This window comes from Schistocerca piceifrons, chromosome 8 (assembly GCF_021461385.2).
Source record: "Schistocerca piceifrons isolate TAMUIC-IGC-003096 chromosome 8, iqSchPice1.1, whole genome shotgun sequence".
Lineage (NCBI taxonomy): Eukaryota > Metazoa > Arthropoda > Insecta > Orthoptera > Acrididae > Schistocerca > Schistocerca piceifrons.
Window position 1 is genome coordinate 1,793,894 of NC_060145.1, and position 27,579 is coordinate 1,821,472.

At 40.7% G+C, this 27,579-nt stretch overlaps 1 protein-coding gene across 1 annotated transcript in view; it reads right to left on the bottom strand.

The window, feature by feature from the left end:
* LOC124711675 (flotillin-2) overlaps positions 1-27,579 on the bottom strand; it is a 328,442-nt gene that overhangs the window by 78,657 nt on the left and 222,206 nt on the right. The gene's annotated exons all lie outside the window — the stretch shown is intronic.

A 27,579-nucleotide genomic window follows, 5' to 3' on the forward strand; every position in this document is an offset into this window, starting at 1 on the left:
ACGAATTCGAATCACAGTCCAGCACCAAATTTTTAAACGTCTCTAGTTCAATCAAGTACAAGTAAAATAAGAGCCCTGTCCCTTTAAATGGCTATCGGTTCATCAAATAAAATAAAATTTGCTAATGTAAGTAAGCTTACTGGCGACTGTATTTCTGTTTACCATGATTTTCGCTGTGTCATTTCCCAACGTAAACCGGCTCTGCCCAGTCGGTAGTGAAGGAACGTGATGTTTAATGCGGATTCTGGATTATAACGTCTTTCTCTTGAGGTTACCAGAGGTAAAATAAATATGTTTGTGCCTCTTAAAAGTAAATGCCTGAACCCACGCATTGCACCTGTGATAGCTCGTTCCACCAGACCATTGTGGTCACATTACCCAGCCCCAGGAGTGTGCTGTAACGGATGATGTGCTTAGCTTACAAAATTAGTCACGGTGGAAAAAATGCGAGTCTATTAAATGGTCAAGTAGAAGCAAGCCTCTGACGCAGAGATTATGCTATTCTCATGTCAGCAGGATGTAAAGACTCTTCTAGGCATCATAGGCAGGATGTGAAGCCATTTTGATTTTTCACAAATTCAGCAAATTTCTTAGTTCACGAAAATCCACTGTGAAGTGTGAAGTTGACGGATAATTGGATTATTACTGTTATTATTAATATCATTTTAATTATACCGCTGCTGGAACTCAAGTGCTTGAACATCATTTAATGCCTTTTGGTCACTATAGAAGTAGTTTCCCATGAACAGTTTCTTTCCCTGTCTACGGAATCCTTTTCATGTTAATATCAAACACCAGCAATTAGTCGTAGATTACATTAAAACTAAAGTAATTGACGAAGACGTTACGTGGTAACAAAATCGCACTGCCTTTCTTCATTTACTTTCGCCTAGAAATGGCTATCGAGTACTGACAAACCAAAAGGCAAGTGATCTTACTGCCTTCCGATATACGTTGCTGTTAGTTCTTCCACATGATGTGGTCGACATGACCTGTTTCAAGTAGTGTATGACAGACAGTGTTTTAGAAAATCTATTGTTTCCCTTTGCAATAAACAGAAGTATTTTCATTCTAAGCTGTCCAAGTACAAAATTTTCGCAATATTAGTTCAAATTTAATATTCGCTTCTATAATGTAGGAAAGTATTTCGCAGTCGCAAACTCGCATCCGAAACGTTGACCTTACACTTAGTCGCTGACCATAAAGTCTAGCTCAGAGTGACACCAGTTTAAATAACCTAATGTAGCGAAGACTGTTTGCCAGTGCTCTTTCTCACCGGAAAATACGCAATTCACTCATTTGGCTCCATAACTACACTGTAACAGTAATTTCTGTGTGAAATTTGTCAGTAAGCTTTCGCCTTCCAACCGGCAAAATACGGAAGAGTACGGCCGGTAAACAATTCACAAACCACGATTTAGTGCCGATAAGACGATTTCTTTAAACACTGTCGAAGTTGAGGGAATTTAGTTTCTGCTTAAATTGTCTTAAGCAGCAACGTTCACAGATATCTCAAATAGGAAAAAGCTGAATATCCAGGTACGAAAGTTGTAAAACAAACTTCCCACAGTTAGTGTCAGGTTGATCTTTTCGTCTGATAACACTGCTTAAGTATTCTGTCTAAGAGGTATCACAAGTAGTATCCGTGTAGCTGTGGGAATCATTGGTTGAAAACGAGTTTAACACCAGTGGGTACAGGGCTTCTAAGTTTTCAAAATTATTATCAACCTAAGTCTGAGTCCATCCACAAACTGAGGCGTATTTATAATATTGAAGCTAGACTGTGTATCCTTGTCTTTCTTGAGTGGTTATTGGAAGGCGTTTACACAGACGTATACAATACTATGAATACTTCGAACGGTATGGTTAACGTTGCTCTCTTAAAAAATACATTTTGTTTTAAATTCTTCTGGGTCTTAAGCGTACAATATGTGTTGTAGATACAGTCTCAGACCAAAAAATTGACCGCCGAGTCGTTCACGTAAGGTGGACAATACAGTCATGCTCCTCTCAGAATTCTATGTCTGGCAATATGCTCGATCTGGCAACATGTAGACTGCGGCACTTCCCAGAGGAAGTCTTGACTCCAGTCTTAGTACATTACTCTTGACTACGGCCGTAGTCGTGAGGTAAAACGCGAGACCAGCTAATATGATATTGTAGATTCGCTTGTATTACACTCATAGCTTCAGCACCGAGAGGAAAGGGGCGATAAAAATTTTGTCGATATGTGCTTTCGGTCGCCAGACGTCATATTAGCTGGTCTCGCGTTTTACCTCAAGACTACGGTCGTGTTCCAGCAGCGGTATGAATAAAATGATATTAATAATAACAGTAATAATCGAATTATCCGGCAACTTCACACTTCACAGTGGATTTTCTAGAACTACGAAATTTGCTGAATTTGTGAAAAATCAAAATGGCTTCACATCCAGCCTATGATGCCTAGAAGAGACTTTACATCCTGCTGACATGAGAATAGCATAATCTCTTCGTCAGAAGCTTGCTTCTACTTGATCATTTAATAGACTCGCATTTTTTCCACCGTGACTAATTTTGTAAGCTAAGCACATCATCCGTTACAGCACACTCCTGGGGCTGGGTAATGTGACCACAATGGTCTGGTGGAACGAGCTATCACAGGTGCAATGCGTGGGTTCAGGCATTTACTTTTAAGAGGCACAAACATATTTATTTTACCTCTGGTAACCTCAAGAGAAAGACGTTATAATCCAGAATCCGCATTAAACATCACGTTCCTTCACTACCGACTGGGCAGAGCCGGTTTACGTTGGGAAATGACACAGCGAAAATCATGGTAAACAGAAATACAGTCGCCAGTAAGCTTACTTACATTAGCAAATTTTATTTTATTTGATGAACCGATAGCCATTTAAAGGGACAGGGCTCTTATTTTACTTGTACTTGATTGAACTAGAGACGTTTAAAAATTTGGTGCTGGACTGTGATTCGAATTCGTATCTCCTCTTTCGAGGATCTGAATCTCTCGGAAGAGTATAGTTCAGTTATTTCGTTCCTTTTCCCAAGACTGCAATCTTCTCTAGGTCTCCAAAGGTAAGTATGTGGGTCTGAAACCTGATCCAGTACAAAAATATTCATAATTTCATTTCTAGCTTTATCAAGTGCACACCGACCTGCTAGTGAAAATTAACGCGCAATTTCAATGTCTGTTCATGTGTTGCCAACAATCGCAACAGGTGTCGTTATTTCTGGTCAAACACGCACACATCTTACTGTTCATGAGTAAGCAACTGATACTTATGCTATATTCGTGGATGCACGATAGGTGTGCAGTTCGATTGTCGCTTAGGCACAAAAGTTTGTATCCTTATTTTAGATTCAGACACCTAGCGGCTCGTAAGAAAAACCGATACGTAACATTTGATTTTTCTTAGTTAACAATCGGATTACGTGTTGGGTTCGTATCTCCGTCACAGAACTTCACATCATGCACTTCATCTTTAAATGCATGCACACTTTGTTACTTCAGAATGGAGGTATACCAGACATCTTTCGTGGTTAGATAACAGGGACGAAAGGGTCTTGATAGGAGTCACGGTTTATTACAAAAATTGTCGTCTTTTATTTTCAAGTTTAGATTTGGTTACTGGTATTGGCAAAACTTTCGGTAATTCATGACTCTTCATGGCTAATCATCAATATGATGTGATTAGATTAGATTAGATTAGATTACATTAGATTACCTCTTGTTCAATAGATCATGAATACGACATTTCGTAATGATGTGGAACGTGTCATTTTAATGAAAAAGTTCTTTAAATACCATGATTCAATTTCTTTACAACAATTTTTTACACTCTCTCTCGTTGCTTTTTATTTCCCTCCTTCTCTCTCTCTCTCTCTCTCTCTCTCTCTCTCTCTCTCTCTCTCTCCCACACACACACACACACACGCACACACAAACACACACACACACACACACACACATTCTTTTTTTTTTATTATTTGTTTGTTGTGCTCGACTATCGGCGAGGCACGAAAACGCCTGTGAATGACTTTCTTAGTTTTGAGTACACTTACGAAAGAAATATAAAAACAACAATGAGAGTTACTGATTTATGATGCTCAGTTTGCAGTCAGTTCTGAGTATTATTAGTAACTACGCTCCAGTCCCTAAACCTAGTTACAGAAAGCGAATCAGACGCATTACGTATTCCAGGCCGTAGCAGCCGCGACTTGGAGACACCAGCTATGGTCACTTCCCAGACCGCTGTAGGATCACATCGGTTCGTCTTCTTCCTGCTGGTACTGTAACTGAGATTTGGCAACAAGGCAACGTATGTTTGGCAACTCTGTGATCGACGAGTTACTTCCTGGTGTGCACGGAATTAAGCCTCAAAGTTCACTTGATTTTACCTGTCATTTCCATTGAATAATCTGAGTTATTATCGCTTGAAGGGTAACAAAAGATTGAAAATTTACGGTTTTCAGCCCAGGAAAGTCGTTGCAGGTGGAAATCGCAACTAATCTCGAACTTTAAATAGCGGTTTACAAGTTCTAGTTACTATTGCCCTCGAAATAGGAAGCTGAGACCCATACCTCCTCGCCAGCTCTGTGGTAACGTGCTGACCTGTGAAACAGCGTCTGTTACGGTTCGCAGTTCCAGTCTCACTGACTGTAGCGTTTTTATCCCTTCTGTGAAAGAGCTACAAGCAGTCAGATCAAACATCAATAAGGAAATCGCAAGAAAACGCTTTCAGCTCATAGTGCAATGTTGAAAAACTTACAATGCTGCACAACAGGTAACGCCTCTTTCCGCTGCTGACAAGCGAATTTTGGGTTTCTAGGAATACGTAACTATATTTATGAAATGCCACATTTGCATACCTCTTGAGTATGACACAGCATACCAATTAAACACAGACCCAATCAAAATCTAAGTGAGTAGTATTTTACTAATTCGTGTCGATAGAGGCATGCTTGTGTACAGATACTTTCGTCGTAAGGTTATCATGGTTAGTTTTATTTCATTTCTTATAATACAGTGCACAATTTTCGTAAGGTTTCCTTTAGTGTTGTTAAAACAATAGTAAACATGAGAGAGAAATTAATCATCAACGATATATGCGAATTCTCTGATGTTACCTATGACAGTCTGACAATGCACATGCAGTTTATTGATTACATGCATGTAGAAAACTTGTTCTGAGTTAAAGCTGTCAAAGTTTGAAGAAGAATAAAATATCACTACCACACGACAGCTAATGTAGAAAATAATTTTCTGACATATTATGGCACGATGCGCTCTCCCTACACATCTTCGAGATGCATCTGCTGCCTGCTGTCTATTAAACCTGAACAGAACAAAATGTCACAGTAGTTAGTCCTTTTTCCACATGCGACTACTTTGGGTTGAGAAGTGAAGGGAATTAAGTTCAAAGTTCCATTAGATTGATAACTTCAGCAGAGAGCAGAATTGCGTTTTATTAAATGTGGCACTGAATGTATTCGAACTCGCGACATCTTATCTATGCTACAAGCTGACACGTAGCTACAACAGCTCCAGACCTCGGCAACTATTCCTCCAGAACTTTTGGATTCCACAGCAGTGTGAGATTATGCATATGGCCAGGTCTTGACTTCTGAGAGACAAACAGTTACAGCTTTTCTTTTGGACTGAGCGACGTTTTCTAGTAACAGATAGCGCAATAGAATAGCTCAAGTGGAAAGGAACACTTCCTATTTAAACTTCTGCATCCTACACTGTTGGCAGTTGTGTGTAGGTGGCAGTTACGTGATTTTATTTCTGTGATTACAAAATAGTCGAATGTATGCACTGGGTAGCCGAGGCAGCTAGTTCATGGTGATTCGGTCAACCAGGTAAATGAATTTACTGAACATGCTGCAAATTACTACAGGGAGCCTGTGTGTCAGAATTCTCATCCAGTGTGGCGCAACTGCGTTACGATAGAAAAATGACTCGCAGAGAAGGGGATTTCGTGGTCTGTTGGACGGATGGTAGGTTGTTATACCTATGGTCTGGGTTCGATTCCCACTTCTGTCAATGATTTTAGATAGGGAGAGACAGATTCCATTCTCTCCTGGCTACACCAAGTGAAGGAGATATAATGGCTGCGTGGTCTGAAAATTCACATTAAAGATGATATTCCTTCTTTACCAAGTAGACGGTAGGTTGAACCACAATAAAGTCTGGAGTGGCGACATGTAGAAACTCTATCACCAGTAACCTTTCTTATACTAGTTATTTATTTCAAGTGACGACACAAACGCTATGTATGGTCACAGGACACTTATTCCATCTTTTATTTGAGCTTCTGTATGTCAATAAAATTGGTTCTGAACTGGGAATGCAACTCAGACCGCCCTAAACGCGGAATTTGATCCCTTCGTGGCAATACAGCTCGGCTACAATTTGTTGTTTGTCCAAAACTGCAGATTCCTCAACACCTTCACATATTACGCGTGAATGGGATCGAATCCTGGCCCGGCACTAAAGATTTAATTATGTATTATCAAGCTCTATCATGAGAACACCTATCTGCTGGTGGATAATAATTTTGATTTTTAATGTATTTTCATTCGCTGTCAACACTAACGATATCTGACGTTTTTAACTCCCAGTGAGACACAGAACTATTTGCGAGATGACTGTAAGTTCAAGATGCTATTCTGAGCAGCTGGTGGAGAAAAATTCGGTAGCTGACGTCTCTTTGTGTGTAGTCAACAACGATATGTGTGGGGCTCTATTCCCAGTGAGCGCTGAACTCTTCGTCATATTATTTCAGTTCAAACATGCTCACATGTCACTGCTGGTGCAACAAACCCATATTTAACGTTCGTTTTCTCTAGAATATAACAGCGATAGGTGCCGAGTTGGAGTCCTGGGAAGGAAAAAATTAATGTTTCGTCTCGTCATTTCAGTTAAAACATCTAGCTACTGCCGCAAAATTCCGATATGTCACATTTGACTGTGCTTCGATAGCAATCCGATTAGGTTCCGGGTTCGAATCCGTGTCCAACACACAGCTTTACCTCACGGCATTTCAAGTAAGTTACTTGTGAAGAAGCAATATTTAACATCTCTCGTCGTTCGTTAACAGGGACAATAGATGCTGGGTAGGAATTCGCGTCTGTTAAAAATGTTTGCGTTATGCAATTTAAAGTTGATATTTGCTAACTGATACTGTCTAAAATCGAGGTATATCACTCTCTCTATGCCTAATCAGGAATGACTGTTAGTGTCCGTCAGTCACGAAATCTTTGCTTAGTCTGCATGAGCTGGGTTTGAATCCAAATGCAGAACAAGACGGTTCGTCGTGTCATTTAATGTTAATACATATTCTCAACTAGCTGCTTGTGAATAACTTAAATTTTTAATGTCATTTTGTGTTAAATAGTTCAAATGGTTCAAATGGCTCTGACCACTATGGGACTTAACTTCTAAGGTCATCAGTCCCCTAGAACTTAGAACTACTTAAACTTAACTAACCTAAGGACATCACACAACACCCAGCCATCACGAGGCAGAGAAAATCCCTGACCCCGCCGGGAATCGAACCCGGGAACCCGGGCGCGGGTAGCGAGAAAGCTACCGCACGACCACGAGCTGCGGGCACATCAATAATAACCTCGTGTATTGCTTCAGTGACTGTTACCGTCTTGTTTGACACCGAGATGATGTAAACAACACAAATACGGGTCCCTGACAGATAATTCTAGTCTCTTCAGGGACTTAGGCTAGTTTGGTTGTTGTTGTAGATTGGCATTCGCGAAGAATACTACTGTCGCAAATCCTGAGAGGTTTTCGAAACACATACGATACGGAGGGCTAAGAATAGTCTCTCAGTTTTGACCTTTAGAATAGTAGTTGCCGCGCGGTGTGGCCGCGCGGTCGAGTGCGACGTGTCACAGATTTCACGGCCGCTTCTGCCGGAGGTTCGGGTCCTCCCCCGGGCATGAATGTGTGTGTTGTCCTTCGAATAAGTTAAAGTTAGTGTAAGTAGTTTCTACGTCTAGGGACTGTTGACCCTAGCAGTTTGGTCCTTTAGTCATTAGAACTTAAAAAAGAGCACTAGCGGAAGGAATTGATAAGATCAAGCTTCTGCAGAACAACTGGAACTAATGAAAAAAAAAGCAGCTATGGTTACACAATTTGAGCACTTTACTGCAGCAGTGCCTTGTTCGCACAGTAGTAAATACTGCCCTTACCATAATCGTAGCTGACGTATACAGCTCCCAACGTGAAACATGAAGAGTACGACCACCTTTTGCATAAAGCGACCATTTTGAACTGAAATACGTTTCCTAACTCAAAACCACTCCTTCTGTGATAATTATTGACAATATTTGATCGAGATGACAAGAAAATATTAAATGGATGTAGCAGATACAATGTAGCCCCACAACCGCAAATCATTCTCATACTAACACAGTTGCCAACAAAGGTGTACGACGTTGTGAGTCCTTGACTACGTTAGTGGCAAGAAGATTCCGTTTCCTTAGCAGGAATTCTTCACGAACGGATGCGGATGCATTGCAGTCCAAATGACAGGTATGGCGGTATGCCTACATGTCTAAAAAGAGCAGAAAACCTAATTGTTAAATCTTTGAGTAATATTCCCACGTCTGTGACTCGTATCATGGTTAAAGCCCATGTATTACCACTGTTCGTGCTTACCTACATCATCAAATAACAGCAGAAACGGAGAGAAATACTTTCGGAGTATACGCCTTGATATTTGAATACATTTTTGGATGTAGCAGATTTTATTTTTCAATAAAGCTATTGTTTCTATTTCCAGACAACATTTTATATCCTTCTTACTTCTGCGCAGCAGTTATTTTGCTGCCCATATGGGAAACCACGCCTACGACTACCACCGTCTCATTTCCTGACCTAATACATTCTGCATAGCCTTACGTAATTTTACTGCTGCTCATTACCCTTTTATTAAAGGCTATACATCAAGGAAAGAGAAATAACATCTACATGCAATGTTTACCGTGATGCAATCAAAAAATTGTGCTTATAAAAGTGCTCAGAACCGCTGAACGAGCCTTTCAATTTGCAGCACACTCCAGACCGAGTGAAACAAAATAATATTAAGAGGAGCAAGTTGACCATAGCGAGCGTCCGGAGGGTTTGATGTAGTGCCGTGAAGTTGGACCAGTTTCAATCGAATTTAGTTCCTGATAGAACAAAATGTGATCTTGATACAAAAGCATCGGTGTACTCATATGGGAGCTCCTTCCGACGTGTAATTGATAGAATACCTGGTCACGTTAGGTAACGTTTCGCTTGCGACCATCACTGATTTTAATTTCAGCCCATTCCTTGATGACGCACATTTTTTCATTGTTTCCGGCCTCAGATAATTCCTAAAGCGTTATATCGTGTGTTAGTCACACCGTAAGTTAGACACCCATAAAGCTCTGGCTTGCTTTAGAGCATCAAATTGAGCAGCGATTCGAAAATACAAATGACCACTTCTGAAGAAGGGCCTGCTGGCAGCAGCACTGTGGGCAGTATCAATGCCCATGTTTTACGTCACAAGATACAGAAGTGATTTATATACATTTCGAAAAATTCATTTACTGAATGCTTTCGAGTCTGGTAGCGTATGGGAAGGGTGTTTTTGTCATGATGAAAAGTCGCGTAACGCAGATTTCACTAGTTTCGTTGGATTTGAGAATGGGAGTCAGTTTCTGGGTAGTCGAGTGATGTGATCATGGTCAAGACCGACTGCTATTTTCACACCACGGTGGCTGCAGCAGCGTTCCTGTTTCGTCAACACAAACACCACGTGTCTGGGCCCACTGCTCATGACGTCACATGCTGCGAGTGGCAGTGTCAAGAGGGCGCAGTGTTTTTTTCAACATGTTACTCAAGTAATAAGTCAAATAGATTACATGGATATTATAAGTGGGACAGAAACCTTAATTTATCTTTCATTGCTTATTTGTGGGCTGACTTAAATGAACAACAGCATCGTTTAATATTTTGCCTAATGATTGTCAAGAATCACTGTTAAGAAAGAAACGACAAAGCATTTTAACGAAGTTTATATTTTTGTGTGTCAGATAACTGAAAAAAGATATTCTTTTATTTTGTCAGTCGTTGTTTCTCCACTGAATTGTAAATGGTTCTCTCTATAAAACGCATGGTAACGTCACAAGGGCGACAGTCGCAATGCAGTCGCAGTGGAATCGAGAGAGTAGGGTGCGCGTGGTTGCACTGATTGAGCATGGCAACTACTCGGCATCAGAAGCTGGAGAAAAGTGTGGAGTACCGGCAAGAACAGCTAGACGCTGGTGGAAAGACTACCAGGAAAGGGGCTATATAGGGCGGAAAAGAGGAAGTGGCCGGCGCCGTGTGTCTACTGCAGCAGATGATCATCGTGTTTTGGAGAATATACGTGCTAATCCATTCCTCAGTTGCCGTGGCCTGAAAGAGCTATCTCAGTTTCCCGGCAGCGGAAAGACTGTTGCGAGGAGACTGAAAGACGCCGGATCATATTGTCGGAGAGCTGCTGTAAAGCAGTCATTGACCGACTATCAGAGGATTGACCGCATGGCCTTTGCCGCACAACATATCGACTTTGACTGGAGCAGAGTCATCTTTTCGGATGAAAAAATATTTTCTTCCTGTAGCGACGCCCCTGTTCAGGTGAGACACGAAATTTTCTCTATAAAGTTATTAGTTTATGCTGTTAGTGACATTACATTTGTAGTAAGCACAAAATAATAAATATAAACAGTTCCCTATATCATGATTTTAGTAGTTCATCCCTCATCTGATAAGTAATTGTAACCCCTGAATTTGTGAATATTTGCATTAACACGCAAATGTTTTTTGCGTTAGGTATACCGCCCACGAGGACAACGCTTCCAGCCAATGTATATTAACGAAAGACAAAGAAGTGGACGGTTCTCTGTAGCTGTATGGGGCTATATTTCGGCTCATGGGGCAGGTCCTCTCTGGAGAATAGAAGGAATTCTCAACGGAGAGGCCTACATTAACATACTGAATGCCATTATGAAGCCGAGTGCTGAAATGCTGTACCCAGACGGTGAAATATATCTTCTGCAGGTGTGAACAGTGGACGTGTGGAACAATTAAGAGTATTTCCGGTTTCTCCTACGATTTATTCATTACTTTGATAGGCTCTACTTCTTATCGAAGCGACTAATCTACTTTGTCCGACGTATAATTTTGATATCTCCACCTTGCTTTGATATTGATGGCCGTGAAATATAGCTTTCCCGGGCATCATCTTAGTCTCTTTCTTAGTGCCTCGTTCGATAATTGTATGTGTAAGGAAGACGCCGTGTATAAAAAACTGATATACATAAATTTTCCTACTTACCTTTTCTCTTCTTAGGCTTCTCTCCACAGTTACTTCTTACACGACTCTGCGATTCGTTTCTATCTCCGTCTACCTTGTTTTGGTCATTTTCCACAACATTCAGTATCCTGTTACCTGTAGGCGGATTATACTTTATTTTTTCAGATTCAGTCTTTCACTTCCAAAGAAAAGAGTACTCCACATCGTCCATTTTGCAGTGTGTTTCTATGTTTCTATCACTTGTATGTTTACTTGAAAGAATATTATTCGTAAACATAAATGGTTTGCTAGCACTTTTATTCGCTTTACTTTTGTTAAGCATCTATTTCTCTCTCATTCTGGTCCTGGCGTGGCTGAAGTGCTATACTTTTAATGCCATCAGTTTTTATTGCTGTGTTCCTATGTTTATTACTTTTTCTCATTGCCATTACCATTTGTGGTTGTTCTTACATTCCAGTGTTATTATCTTCTCGATTTTCGGGTAATACCTGCAAAATGTTGTTCATTTTGTTTCTAAATCTGGAATGATTAGGAAATTGTTAACAAATGTGATGCAGCGTATCTTTTCACAATTGAATTTAACTTTTAATGTTAACTGTTCCGTTGTTTGTATTGCTTCTGTAATATATATACACGGTGTTAAGGAAAGTGGTTTTCCATACTTTGCGAGTCGGTAGTATGGACTAAAACAAGACAACTGCATATCGTAAGAGCTACACGCACTTCTTCTGTACAAGAAAAGTGTTTTAAGTAGAAAGACAGATGTTTTTCACAGTGGTAAAGGTGAGGAAGTGTTCATTGCTCTTAAGATAATCATTTCAGACTCATTGCTCTTGTTTACTGAATATGTTTGTCTTATTTCTGTCCATCCTATCAGCTCTCGAAACATGGATTTCTTGTTTTTAATACCCTATATTCGAAGCAGATATGTAGACAAAGGACGTCCTCGCTTACTCATTTCCAGACGTCATATTCCCATTTTATTCCATTTGTATTGATTATTGAGCTAATCAACTCAATCCAGGCCAGTTTTTTATAATAGTAAAATTATACCTTCCATTTCGAACCATTCCTAAATCAATGAAGGCATTATTCATTTATCGGTTCATTTCTTCTCTTTTAACTAGCAGCACATACGAATCTGTAACTGATTTGGTTGTTCTTACTTTGTTCCCGAATTGGCCTGCCCCAATAAACCGATCTATATTTCCTTTTATTAAAATAGTACGATATTCGTACGTTTCTTGGAGGCATGCTGTACTTTTCACTGTTGACTGCCTTGACAGATTTTTCTCTTAAAGTTAAGCATGAGATAAAATATACTTTACAGTACTTTACTAATATTACAGTCATGATCTATAACATTTCCCCCAAGGTATACACTCTTTTTCTCCAGGTCACTTCTCGTAACTTAGAATATAACTGCGCCGTAAAGTCCACATGTAAAATTAAAATGTGTTCAACGTCTTCGTAAGTGCATTTCCTCACCTCCTGGCATGGGTGAATGATAACACATCTGTCAAACAGGAGAGACGAGGCCTGTATCACCAAATCCCAGGTCGTTCGCGCTGGTTTCTGCCAGCCACTTTGACATTGGAAGTGCGTGGTGACGGGGCTAGGAATCGGAGAGTGAACGTACTGGTGACGTAGTTTGAGGTTCCTTGTGTCTCAACCTAAAGCCGCTCACCCTAGTGTGCTTTCTGTCAGGAAATATCGTCCCCGAAAAGTGGACAGGATGGTTTTCTCATCCTTTGAAATTGTGTGATAGCCGGATCAGCACGTTTCGAGGATAGTACACAGTTGTTCATGGGTTCGAGATTTGTTTCTTGTATATCTTTTTCATTATTCATCCTTTACATTCAGTTTTGATATCAGCCGGCAACTGCCCGCATTGCCTTGATTAAAAATTATATGACAAAGAAACAAACTGTTTTCATGTTTAATATTCCGTAGGTGCATGCAAATATATGAATGGGGTTACGATTTGCAGATTTCTTGATCTTAGTCATAACAGCAACGTTGCATACACGAATTGTTCTTGAGCAATGAGCATTACATAAAGATACGTACTCGTAGTGATATTTAGTTCTCACTAATATGAAGGGAAGATTATTTTATTAACATTCCTGAAATCAGCCATTTACCTCAACTGCAGGCGTTTACTCCGAGCGCGGGGCCGCGTTGGCACGAGGTGTGAACAGGTGACGTCAGCGGCCACGGCCGCCTTCCGTAAATGCAACACATTGAGCGAACGAGCACGTGTAAAGTCCGTAGAGAATATCTCACTATAAAACAGATTTTTTTCTTCTATATATCTTTGACAGTGGATGTACAGAAGAAAGAATTCTATAGTGAAGGCAATCAATCGTTTTGAATAAGCGAAGCAGATTAGCTTTACAACCATGCAACGAGTCTAACAGTTCAACAGACTGCTGCACTGTATTGAACAACCTACACTCGACCTCATCATTACCAAAGCATAGGAGTGGTCTCGCGGTTCTAGGCGCTTCAGTCTGGAACCGCGCGACTGCTACGCTCGCAGGTTCGAATCCTGCCTCGGGCATGGATGTGTGTGGTGTTCTTAGGTTCGTTAGGTTTAAGTAGTTCTAAGTTCTAGGGGACTGATGACCTCAGATATTAAGTCCCATAGTGCTCAGAGCCATTTGAACCATATTCCGAAAGAAGGCCTACCTGTGTGTTATAACTGGCGCCTTAAACTGTATTACCATTCGCTCTGTATCCTGATCTCCGTCCCAGCACCCTCCCCTTGTCAGCATAGGTTTTTGTCAACAGCTATCAGCAAAGTATTTTGGACTGTGGAATCCTCCGAATGATTTATAGACCTGTAGCTTAGACTACACAGCCATTGCAGTTGTCGAATTTTTTCACAGTATGGAAATTAAGTATTCATAGTATTAGAAGTACTGAATTTCGAAATTAATGGATGATCATTTCTTTACAGGATCATAGCCCGATTCATAATAGCCTAGCAGTCCAGAACTGGTTCCAAGATCAGCAGAGAATAAAACTTCTTCCTTTCGTGCCAAAATCACCAGACCTCAACCCCATTGAAAATATGTGGGCGGAGGTTACGAGGTCGTTACCACCTGGGTCAAGGAATTCGGAAACTCTGTGGGAAAATATAGAGAATACATGGTGGGAGATCAACGATCATCTCAACCTCTCGAGGAATTTAGCCTTATCACTTCCCAGACGCCTTCGAGCAATTATAGAAAACGAGGGAGGATGGGTAGGGTACTGAAAGAAAAATAAAGGTCAAACCAGTTGCGTGGTCCTAAAGTGTTCCGGAAACCTACTAAAGCTAAATGGTCCCTGTGTATTCTCATTAAATGTGTCACTGCGTGATTCTTCCACATAGCAACTACTAATTAAATTCTTTACTCAAGGAAATAAATAAACAAATGTATGCACAACGGATAAATGTTTGATTTTGTAGTATTAACCCCAAATTTGGTACACTGTTAATCACCTGACGGTGTTTAAAGAAAAAGCGTAAGTAACCGGAATCGTAACTGGACCTGCATAACAACTCCTCCTCCGTTCTACAATCTATTTCGTTTCATTCTGTCTTACTTTCATCTCTCAAAACATAATAACGGTATTACCAGTAACATACAGGATTAAATTCCCTAACAGATGATCTTGTAACAGCTCATATAAAGATATTTCTACTTCCTATGGTTTCTTACGAAGATAACCATTGTCTCACCTACGGGAAGGAACGAAGGATAGCCCACAATGCTTGATTCACAATGTCACAGCCACACACTATCACTCTTATTACCATTGGACAAAGCAATGATCGTATCTCAACGCGGACTAGTTCTAGAAAAATTCTGTAACTTCTTCAATCACTGTCTCATCCCAAAAACACCTCTCACTTATCGATGTGCCTCGATATTAACTAAGTCTCGCGTGGTTGGAAAGTTCGCGCGGTCGCGATTCTGAAATTTACGTTCCGCTCATATTCGTGCGCGGCACGTTATTCCAACTGAAAAAAAACCTCCACAAGTTACTTAGACTGATTTCCTAATAATATCTCGAGACCATTAAATAATATACCATCCAAAACCTCCCTTCCAAAAGATACATAAATACACACACAGAACTTTTCACAATACTTACAGTTCGTGTATAGATTGCAGAGCATGGCTAAACGAATTACTGTTATGCTGGTTCCCCTTTATTTAATTCAGGAAACCGGTCTCACTGATTCCCACGTATCTTTCAAATCCTGTTGTTCTAAAAATCAGCTTCACACGTAAATTTCTACTGACTCATTTCACAAAACGTGACTTCTTATTCTTTCATATTAAATTAGCAACCTTTCCTTCATCCATGAATTTCAGAAACCCGTCAAAATACAAATTGAAACACATGCAAGCTACAAATGGCTTCTTTGAAAATTAATTTTTTCAGATCAAAATTAAGAACATTACTTTCTACCATGAATTTCTCGTAGCAGCTCGATTAGTTGAAGCCACGAGTTAATATGTTCCTGCACTTCCAGATCAGATTTTGATACAAACTAACCAAAATCATGAATTGAAATTGACCATTACTAAAACATTATGGTAAATCAACACATTCCTACTTATAAACTAATGGTTCCGAGCACTCACAAATGGTTCAAATGGCTCTGAGCACTATGGGACGTAACTTCTCAGGTCACCAGTCCCCTAGAACCTAGAACTACTTACACCTAACTAACCTAAGGACATCACACACATCCATGCCCGAGGCAGGATTCGAACCTGCGACCGTAGCGGTCACACGGTTCCAGACTGAAGCGCCTAGAACCGCACGGCCTCGCCGGCCGTCCTCTCAACCCAGTCGACGTATATTTAGGATACGATAAGTGGGAAAAGTGGGTTTTCATACATTATACCAAAATAATAAACTCATTCAGTTACTCTGATCAATTTCCTTAACACAGCAGGTTGATTCAATAAAAATTAACAGCTCAGATCGAGCGTCTGATAACACATACCTGATACCTGACGTAGCAAGGTATTCTAGCAATTACATGTGGATAGTAATTCCTGTGTGAATATGCTGATATTTTTGTAGTGACAGCGCCTTTGGGTTATCGGGAAGTAAATTCGGAGGAATATGGCCAAATTAAGGGCGCTGCGTTGACAGTGCCCACGCTCAGTATGAAGAGCCTGCTGCTCTTCCTGTTATTTTGTTTCTTTCGTTCTGAGGTGTACCACGAAGTAAAGTTCTCATCCGCTAAGCGATTTTCGCTTCTATTCGAAAAGCTTCTTGAGTAACCCCGCAGTGAACATTACATAGAGATGATACTTATACTTTTTGAAATATGGACATATTTCTAAGGATAACGAACTGTAGTCGAAACTAAACCAGATGATGCTGAAGGAATTAGGGTATGACATGCGACAGTGAGAGTGGTAACCATTGTTTGCTATGTGGGAAGCAAGACACCTGAGGCCTTCAGTTGTAACTTGTATGTCAAATGCAATAACAAGAAATCCTTTTTGATGGGGTACGGATGCTAAAATGATATATGTCTGAGGTTCAGGAAACATTATCTGAAAGTATATGACAGGCTTCCTGCTATTATGTAATGTCGCTTGCTTTCAGTAAACATATAGATAACCCATAGCAGGGCTTTCTCGTCATCCGAATCACATCAATGGGAATAGCCATCAGAGGGTTATTACTAAATTGTAGGCACATGGCCAAAAATTTGGAGAGCAGAATCTCTCGCGACAGATTGGATGTCTGGATCCTATCATGAAATATTCAGGCTACGAAAACACGTTCTTCTTGCTGTCAGCGTGGTCCTGACTGCAACGTTGTAGGCATCACTTGGCAATCCTGTAGGCATAACAATAATTTGCAGCTGTGGGACAGATTTATTCTGCTAAATTCGCCTGACGTTTTCTTGTCTTCTCTATGAAATATTCTGAATATTTTGTGAATACAAGGTCATTTCATGCAGAAGCTACCCCTTGTCTCATCTTTCATTTTGCGAGTTTATCAGTTATATACTGCAGCCGCGATTGTGGCAATGAGAGTGTTTATGCTGGAATTCCTTGGCAGCGTAGTTGTAGTGACTTTATAAAATGGTAGTTGCCTCCGAAAGCTGTTCCAGGTTTGCTGCAAACGATGTATCAATTCCTTTCAGTAAATTTTAAATCAGGTGATACCTGTCACATGTAAGTGTGTCCTAACAAGTTCGCAGAGGTTGCCATGATCGTAGACCTAACTGATCTTAAGTCACATCAAAATTACTGACAAAATTACTGAACAGATTCGAAACATCTGTAAGAGTCACGAATTTGTACTTTTTTTAATCAACTTGGTCTGAAACAAGAGGGAAAAAACTACAGGGACAATGACTAAGTTTGTCAGTATACATTATCTGTGGTAGATCTGGAGGTGAAACGTACGAAAAAGTACAGCTGCGCTTTTGCGAACTGCTTTTTTATTTTCGCATCAATAGTGTTGTGAACCCACCATCTGGTATCGATGCATTACATTAGCATCCATTATATATAATCATTTTGATAGTACACCGGATATTATAGATGAGTAGGACACAAGACGGGACGTATATAATGTCCGTTTGACGTCAACAGTGTTTAACATTTTACTTTTTTTGAATAGGACAATGTTGCTCTCCAATCATTTTAGATTAGTTACAATAAGCTTAAGCTGCAAGAGAATTCTCTTGTATTTTTCAATATGTGATCTGTTATCGGTTTGAAGGTCTTCCATTACATCGGCAACTTAGTGCAGCTCCTCCGAGGGCTCTCTGGAGTAGGGTGCAGATAGCAATGTGAAAGCCGCGAGCTTCATACTGTTAGTGCGATTGGGACTTGGTATACTCTTGACGACGTTTAGCACCTGTGCGGTCAGTAACCCAATTTCAAAATTCATGTTGAGTAATCCTGCTCCATTCAAATAATATTGTCTTTTTATATTGATAAGTAATCTGGATAGTCGTCACGTTCATGTGCCATCTACATCGCAAATTTAATGTTACGATCCTAACAAGCAACCTGCAATACGTTTTGTATTTCATAATCGGAACTATCTGCATTAACCGTCATCAGAGCAGTGTCAGGGAACAGACTGCAGCACTGCCTTGGTAGCTACTTGGAGACCTGCTTGAGTCGTGTTCTAAGGTTCACATTATATTACACTAGCGAGAAGTATCGACTTTTCCTTTTTTTCTGCAAACATCCAGAACTAAATTCAGTAACAAAATGCTAAGAAGATTTTGCATTGTGCCAACTCAATGATCAACCTATTTTTATAGATTTTTATTTTCACAGCCATTCTCGTTCTGCATTGCAATAAACTTCATTCATCATTTGCTTGTTCTTGTTACGATTATTATTGTCATTCTCTCACTCGCAAGAGTTTTCACATCCCTATTTGCTATCGATGCACATGAAGAGTGGCTATGAAAGAAGGGAATACTGAATGTTACGTTATGCAGAATACACTCATTTACTTCTACTTCTCGTGATCAACGCTACAGGAGAAAAGAGATACATGAAGTTGACAATGGAGGACAGATATGCTGGCACAACTCTGCAACTATTCCTGTTGTTTTAACACAGCGTTACCAGATAAACAGGTGCTGCGGAATCGAAAATGTAGTACGGACTTTGCCACAGTAGCAGAGAGCTGCTAATTTCGGACCATGACCGTGGATTACCCTTCGGTCAGCTGCTGGTTAGAGTGTTGCAACTGTAAATGGATGACTTTGATTGATAGTCTTGTGCTGATGTTGTCTGAATAAATTATGCCATTGGATAAAAAACGGTTTAGTTTTGAGACCTAACCCTCGAGGGGAGAAGGCACAGTGGTCTGCTTCATGAATTCCAAGCAAAAAACACAAACAATACAGGAAGGGTTCAAACAACTACTTTCATGCAGAGACACGCATTTGGAACCTGTTCATCTTTAAGGGCCAAACAAGAGCGTAACATTACGGAAACAATAATCAAGCTACTTAGTATATAATAGAGCATACAGATTTCAAGGAGGAAACGTATGAAGACGCATACTTTCTCGTTATCCATATGTCTGGTATATCTTTCGCGTTAACGAAAGTAATATCCCGTTTTACCTCTTCTTACGTGTCAAATGAAATGAATGCCATGAGGAATCGAATATTTGTTGACTGAGTCTCTTCTTGCTTCCATCCCTACCAACATATTTCTTCATTGTCGTGGTAATCATGACATTCTATACGTTGCTGCAAAAGATTGCACGTGGATACATTCGACATCGAGGAGCAAAGCGTTTAATATCTTACATTATATTCCGTTCAAATACGCTTCCGATGTATTTTTACTTCGATTGAATTTTGAGGTGATTACGAACGTTACGGAAAATTATCTCACATGCTTTACGCTGAATGAGGAACACTGAACCATCCGTTTTGCTTTCCCAACGTTGAAATGATATGTCAGCGTCAACAGCCTTCTTCCACGCCGGAGGGTGAAACGTGTATCATTCTGGATTAATGATGATTGAAAGCCTCAAATGTATACATAGCCCACAAGGCGACGTCAGAAACTGTCAGGGGAGAACGCCGCAGGAAAACCGAACGTGCACGCGCGTCTCCCCTCTGAAGAACCGTATCGGAGAATCACGGCAAGCATTTCGCTGAAGAGCTGCCTCGTAAGAGAGGCGAGAATTGGCACCGTCGTAGCAAGTATTTGTCAACACTGTGATAGAGCATTTACTTCCGGGTGTAGCCCAGCATTACTTCGCTAAATTCACTTGACATTCGTTTTCCACATCGAAGACTCATACGATATAATTCACTGTAAGATGAGACACCTATAAAGTGTATTTAATTTCTGGACTCCAAGAACGGCGTTCTTCACATACATAACACCTGTTTGTGGGTTTAAGGTTGCGTTTTGAGGCTCAGGCAATATCGCAATGACTATCGTGGGCTTGTTGCCGGCAGTGTGTCGTTAGCTCAGTGGGAAAAAAAAGAAAAAAAAAAAAAAAATGGTTCCCTTGTGTGCTGCGATGCTTGGGCTATGTGAGATTGCAGTTCCAATCTCGATGAAAGCTGCTGAGTACAACTTTTCAATTTTAATTAATGGAGTTGCAAACTGCTAGTAAAAATTCCTTATACGAAATCTGAACAATGCCTTTACACATCAATCTTCGTGCAATTTCAACTTAGTAAATTATGTTAATATCATGGATGTCTGCTTTCCGAATGCCAAGATGCTTCACTGTAAAATGGTTCCTGAAAAGATTCAAATTGACTGTCAACGATACGAATTTGAGCTTTGTTCGTCATATATCACTTCCGATCAACGTTAAATAGTTCATGAAACCATATATGGAACACCAAATCTGCAGTGTTCCTGCACTGCTACAGAGCATGCGTTGCAAGGTATTCACACAATTTATCACATAGACTTACCATAAGGAATGAAACAAGACTGTAATACACTTTACACCACAGACGCTCACTCTGGCTTGACGAAAACATCCGAATATTGGCCAAAAGTTGCACGGATAATTGAGTTTGAAAGGAAAAGAAACGAGGTATGAAGCAGTTATTAATTGATCGAATGTAATGACGTGGTTTAATTTCGTCCCAGTCTATAAACTTAATTTCGGGCCATACTCCGCTCTTACCGATTAATGTAATATAATACCCGTTTACTAATCACGGCGTCTGTCTCCGTTCTTTTGAGTGTGAATCGAAATCGTAGAAATTATCTGTGGAGCAACATTTAATAATAAAGCGTTTTAAATCATCAGAAGCGATGAGCGGTAGCAGGCGCTTTCGATAAAGAACGGGGGAGTGCAACGCCGCAGCTGTCGCCACGGCCACTGCCGGTAGCCAGCAAGTGGATCCCGGAGCTTTGCCGATTACGGCGTCCAGAGGAGGACAGTCTGCAGGAAATCTGCCGCAAAATGGATACTGAACAAAATTTTGATATCGGTGTGTCAGAAAGCGAAATAGATTGAATCTGCGCTACTATTACATTCACGTGTTCAGTATTCAGGCAGAAGAGGCTACAAAAACATTTTATGCCAGCTGCTCTCGATCCACTGACATTATGAACAGAAACAACGCACGCTACCGCTAGACCACAGGTGCAATCAGCCTATAGTTTCTCCATCATGGGACAAGTTTTCCTCCAGGAAGTGCCGCAGTCTACAGTGTTGCCAGATTGTGCAGCTTACCGGACTTAGAGAAATAGCGAGGTGGCCAGTTTTATTGTCCCATACCGCGATCGGCGCGGACTTAGCCTCTGAAGCGGCCGGCCGCCGGTCAAGTTTTATGTCAAAGAGTGTACATGTGCGTCAGTGAAAAAGACCATTAAAAAGGTGTTAGTACGTGGACGTAATGTGCTGTTCCAGTCTCTTCTGTACCTAAGGTCCATCACCGTTCCCTTTGGATCCCTACGTAATTCGGTGCTCTCCGATACACACGATCGAACAGCGGAGGAGTGGTACTCAAGCGTCAACTTTAGGTTACAATATCTCCGGATGTACGAGTATTTAACATTTTACAATGCAACAAACGGCACTGATTACGTATTTGTTTATATGTTCAGATGTGCTAACAAAACTAACGGGGTTCCATTTTAAAAAAACGTAGGTTTGTGTTAAAAAACATACTTCCGTGCATTTTTGTATGGTTTGTATTAAACAATTACACTAGCCCCTCTCGTCACGTTCGGTCTGTGGAATCGGTTCGTCAGTATTTGATGTGGTTTACGAAATCTATCCAGCGGTAGCGTTAGGTGACTCACCCTGTATATCCGTGATCTGGCGAGAACCATCAAATCATGTATGTGAATGATTGATACTTTTGTACGACGACTCCTTTAGCACATGGTATTTCCAAGAAGAAGAAAAAATATTCCCTGACGTATCCTGACACCAGTGTCTCACAGAGGCGGACCGCCTGCTCGTGTCCCATCTGACTGTGATAGCGACGACGGCTGTAGTGAAACTGTTGCTGCACGATCAGCTTCAAAACGCAATTCTTCGAAGGGTCCCGATTTTTTGTGCAACGATGAATGCACAGAGTTTCACAAAAGAACACAGAGCGAACTTAATGACGTATTGAGAGATTCGCACTTGCGGAAAGATAAGGCTGAACTGTTGGCGTCAACACTACAGCTGTGGAACTGTCTTGATAAGACAGTAAATGTGACTGCTTTCCGTAACTGCCTCACGCCGTCCCCTCCATTTTTCGCAAGTTAAAAGAACTTGGTATTTTGCAGTCATGTACAGGGACTAATGACAGCTATGGACATCGGCGGTAAAAGTGAAAAGTGAACAGTGGAGGTTGTTCATCGACTCCTCCAAAGTGATGGCGAGGTGCTACCATCGATTCCGACTGGGCATGAACCTTACATGGGAGAAACATACTATAACATGAAAAAATTGTTATTGCGATTGAAGAAGTATGAGAAGTTTAAACGTAAGATTTCCAGGGATCTGAAAGTTATAGGCGTGCTTCAATACAGCTACACGGAATTCTGTTGCTTGCTGCGCCTCTGAGGTAGCCGCGCCAGAGCACTTCATTATAAAAAGAAAATTGGCCTAAGCGTTAGGATCTCACAATTTCATGCACGAAGCACCTGTCGAATTCACTCGCCCTGATCTTCATATAAAATTGGACCTGCTGATAAACTTCGTTAAGGTCATAGACAAAATTGGGGAAGTATTTCTCTATCTGCACGAGGAATTTCCACGTCTTAGTGAGACAAAAAGTAAAAGAGAGGACTTTCGTGGGTCCCCAGTTCACACAAACAGTAGAAACAGGAGCATTTCCACACCATCCAGGCAAATGATGAAAATTTAGCTTGGGATGGTTTTGTTCAAATGTCAACAAACTTTCTAGGAAGTAAGAGAGCAGTAAACTACAAAGATCTAGTCCCAAATTTTCTGCAGTGCTACAGCAGACTGGGATGCAATATGTCCTTAAAGTTACGATTCCTCGATTCTCTGTTGGTCTTCTTTTCTGACAAGTGTGGTACTGTAACCGACGGAGAACGCTTCCACCAGGAAATGTCGAATATGGAAATGAGATACCACGGAAAGTAGAGAGCATCGGTGTTCGTCTTCTGGAAGGTAATCAACGAATCACCAGTAGAAGAATGCTAACGTCAGGAAGCGGTTGCGCCTTAGTAACCTTCCTCCGAGGGTTAACAGCAAGGTAAATACATGCATAACCTTATGTAGGCAATAACGTAAAGTTATTACAACTTCAAAACAAGTGCTAATCTTGCATTTCTATTACAGCTTAGCTATTTTCATACCAGTTACAGAAAAAAAGTAAATTTTTGTTGGCTAGTGTAATCTACGCGCGAGAAGTTTCCTGGAGGGCACTAAAGGTGGGAACTTTATTACGAATACTTCGACAATTCACTGATGAAATTTTGACAGTTAAAGTGTTTTTACTCTGAACAGGGCCTGACTTACCTTTCTGCGTATGGACTGTCGCGTGTTGATTACAGTACGACAAACTACTACCTAACATAAAAAACTCTCATGTGCTCTCCACAAGTACTCTGCTACCTGAGTAGCTGCTTCCTGGAATGTTCAACAGAGAGTTTCGAGTAGGGATGGCGGTTGTTACTGAAGCAACCGGTTTTCTGTTGTACAAGTTTTTTTTCCAACTCTAGTTTAACTGGACTATTAAAACCGCTCAAAATAACCGGTTTCTGAAATAACCGATGTTCGATTTTTTATTCCTATTACTCCGTACGTTAAATGTCGAAATGAAATAAAGAATTTTTACTCCTTTGGTTTTAAGATGCATAGAATCAAAATATGAATTAAATAGGCAAATAAAAGAACATGTAGTCCGCGCACCGTTTGGTGATTTCTCGAAAAGTGATGAGTGGTTGGTTGCTACTAAATACCATCAGTATTCTCCTATTGACCCCAATTTATTGAAACTCTGCTCAAAAATCATCTTGTAATCCGGTATCATACCACTATTTGGACACTGCGAATAGTCAGTGCTGAAGAGAGAAAACTAAGGTTGAAGGACCGTATTTTCCGTGTTACTTTGTCCGTCCCAAAGGGCGACAAGCATGTAAAAGCGTGTTATGTATACACGGGCCCCTGCTCAGGTGCTTTCTGTATTTATTGCAGACAACGAATGAACTGTTAAGTTAAAACTTTTCACCTTTTGTGAGGCAAATTCGCTGTGGCTCCCACCGTTTTTAACCTTTTAAAGCAAATGAAGCATTGTGCTTTATTGATACTGCAATTCGTAAAAGCTTCCAGACTAGGGAGGGTGCTATTCTGTAATACAGCTGATGTCCAAACACGACAGTGAGAAAGTACCATACAGACCAGATGGGGCAAATCTTGAACACTGCATATACACACGTAGCATCTAGCAGGAGATACCTCAAGGTAAACAGGTACATTACTGTCTTAGCAATGCTGCACCAATTCTTATGCCACGTGTTTTTGCTCGTTTCTGTCGACATTGTTATTAAAATGCCACTGACAGCTTTCCCCATTTACTGTAATAACGCAGTATTTTTCAAAGCAATCCAAATTTTACGAATAAAAATTACTTGTCCTTTTGAAAAAGACTTATTTAAAAACGAAAAATTTTAACACTGCTGCAATAACTAATAGTTATTTCGATTTTTTTATCGGGTTATCAGTAAATAATAAAAGTAGCTGAGCAGACAAATACCGAAAAATACTGGTTATTCGGGACTAAAATACCAGTCGGTTTTTCGCATCCTTAGTTTCGAGTACGTGGCAGAGAGAAGAGTGGATCCATTTAACCTACAGCTGTTACGGCGGTAGCTGGGCACGGCGTGTCTCCAGAGCGAGGTAAGTGCGGCGCCGTGCTGCAGAGCGCGCAAACCGGTTGTCCGGCCGGCCGCTGCGGCTGCTGCGCGCGGCTTGCAGTTGGCCGAGGGCCTGCCTGCACTCCAGCCCGGGTGACGTAACAACACCTGCGCTGCTGGTCGCGTGAAGTGTAACCCACAGTACCGGCCCCGCTCTACCACCAATATCGTGTCTGTGTCTCTGGGTTCGTTGTCGCTTCTGTAACGACCACTGTTACCTGACCGGTACTGGGACACACGGAGTGGTGCTAATTTTGAAAGCATGCTTAAAAAAAGTTTCGACCCCTCGTATATTTTGTACTTTGCTTCAAGGGAAGCTGTAATGGCAGAATAACCATTATAAAACTTTAAGAACTTTTGCTGTGAAATAAAACTCAAAAACTCAAACTAAAAACTTAAAAAACCCCGACACGAAACCCTCTAAAAAGTAAAAAAAAGTAATATGTATTGCCCCGTTAAGTTTAATATAAGTAGTAACATTCTGATCCAAGCATCATCGCGTCGGGGGTCCTCTAAGTAAATAAAAAAAGTTAACAGCAGCTATCGTTTCTAGAACAACATACTTTCATTTTTGCTGGGTATAAGCATCTTCTGTCAGGCGACACCTGTTCTGGGCCTCTGCGTCCCGCATCCACACCTCAAAATAACTAGTGATGTCATAATTCCATGCGTTTTTAATTATCCTAACACAGAAAAAAACTAGAGATCTCTCTATTTTGTGTCATATTTTTACGTAATTACGTACGAATTTAGTTTCATCCATCAATCCGTGTTACGAGACATATGTCCTGCAGTGATCTGATGATAGCGTACTAACTCAAACTTCTTATTGTATGATGTACCGTGTTCGCCCTTTCATGTTTTGTCTTTTACTATAGGGCCGTATCCATGTTTCTCGTAATATTCCTGTATAGTGCTGTTGGTAATTCTGCTTCAATGTCATTGTCATCACTGTTGCCGGCTGCCTCGTGATTGTCCAGCTATGCTTTTATTGTACTTTTAAGAATGTGTTTGTATGCTAACTTCGTAATTTTGTTCTATTCTGGTTCTTTGCGATTACGTTTCTTTGGCATTTTATAACCGTTGTTGGCTGTACGGTCCCTGTAACCCAAAGCCAAAATAAATAAATTAAAAAAGAACTCACGCTTCAGTAAAATGCGTGTGCGAGTCGCACGGTGGGCGGTGGGCGCCGCACGCGGCGTGAGGTGAGGTGAGGTGGAGGTGGAGGTGGAGGTGGAGGTGGAGGTGGAGGTGAGCAGCCCGCGCGGGCAGTCGCATGAGGCGGGGGCAGCCGTGATAGGCGGCCGTGTCTGTACTGCCGACTCTTCAGAGTACATTAAAACACACTCGACGATTCAGTACTGTTGTTTTAATATTTACCTACGTTGCCTAAGTAGCTGATTTGTATTTAAATAACCCGGCCGGTGTGGACGAGCGGTTCTAGGCACTTCAGTCTGGAGCCGCGCGACCGCTGCAGTCGCGAGTTCGAATCCGGCCTCGGGCATGGATGTGTGTGATGTCCTTAGGTTAGTTAGGTTTAAGTAGTTCTAAGTTCTAGGGGACTGATGACCTCAGATGTTAAGTCCCATAGTGCTCAGAGCCATTTTTGTATTTAAATTTCATGCTTTATCATTTTTAGATGTATTCTGATTTCATTTTATTTACTTAGCGCTTGGATCAAAATATTACTACTTACATTAAAGAGGCAACACATTACTTCTTTTTATTTTTTAGAGATTTTGTACGTTTTCTTCAATTTTTTAATTAAAGTTTTATTTTATACTTCCTAAACTCCATAGTTTACTGGTAGGCACAGTACGATCGAATTTTATCCCCACGTTTACACGAATGCTTTACGAAATGAAACACGAAATTTCGACGCGAGACTTATGCGATTTATGTGTTTCTTTTTTGATTCTCAGCTATATTCACTGACCATGTTTTTATATATATTTAGCTAATTTAGGTAACATAGGCAATAAGCAGTGGCAAAATTCTAAATCAAGTCGGAAGAAAATGGGCTGCTACTGCGCTCTCATTCAATAGCCTACTTAAACTGTTAGGGCAATACCATTAGATTTAGTACTGAATTTTAGACCTCAGGAAAGACCTAGAAAAAAGTCTGTGACAGCACGTTATTGTATTTTTCAGTTGAGTCACAATCACCCCTTTTCTGCTTTGTAGGTGCTGAAACGGGTGATTTCTAAATTCAAAAATCATTATTATTGCTGAATCGTAAAAAACAAACATGTTCTTTCGCACTTTTATTTAGATATTTTTGAGCTCTGCATTCTGGTACTCCGTAACTAGATGTACGGAAGCTCTTACGTATTACGAATCGCGCATCAAGAGAGCGC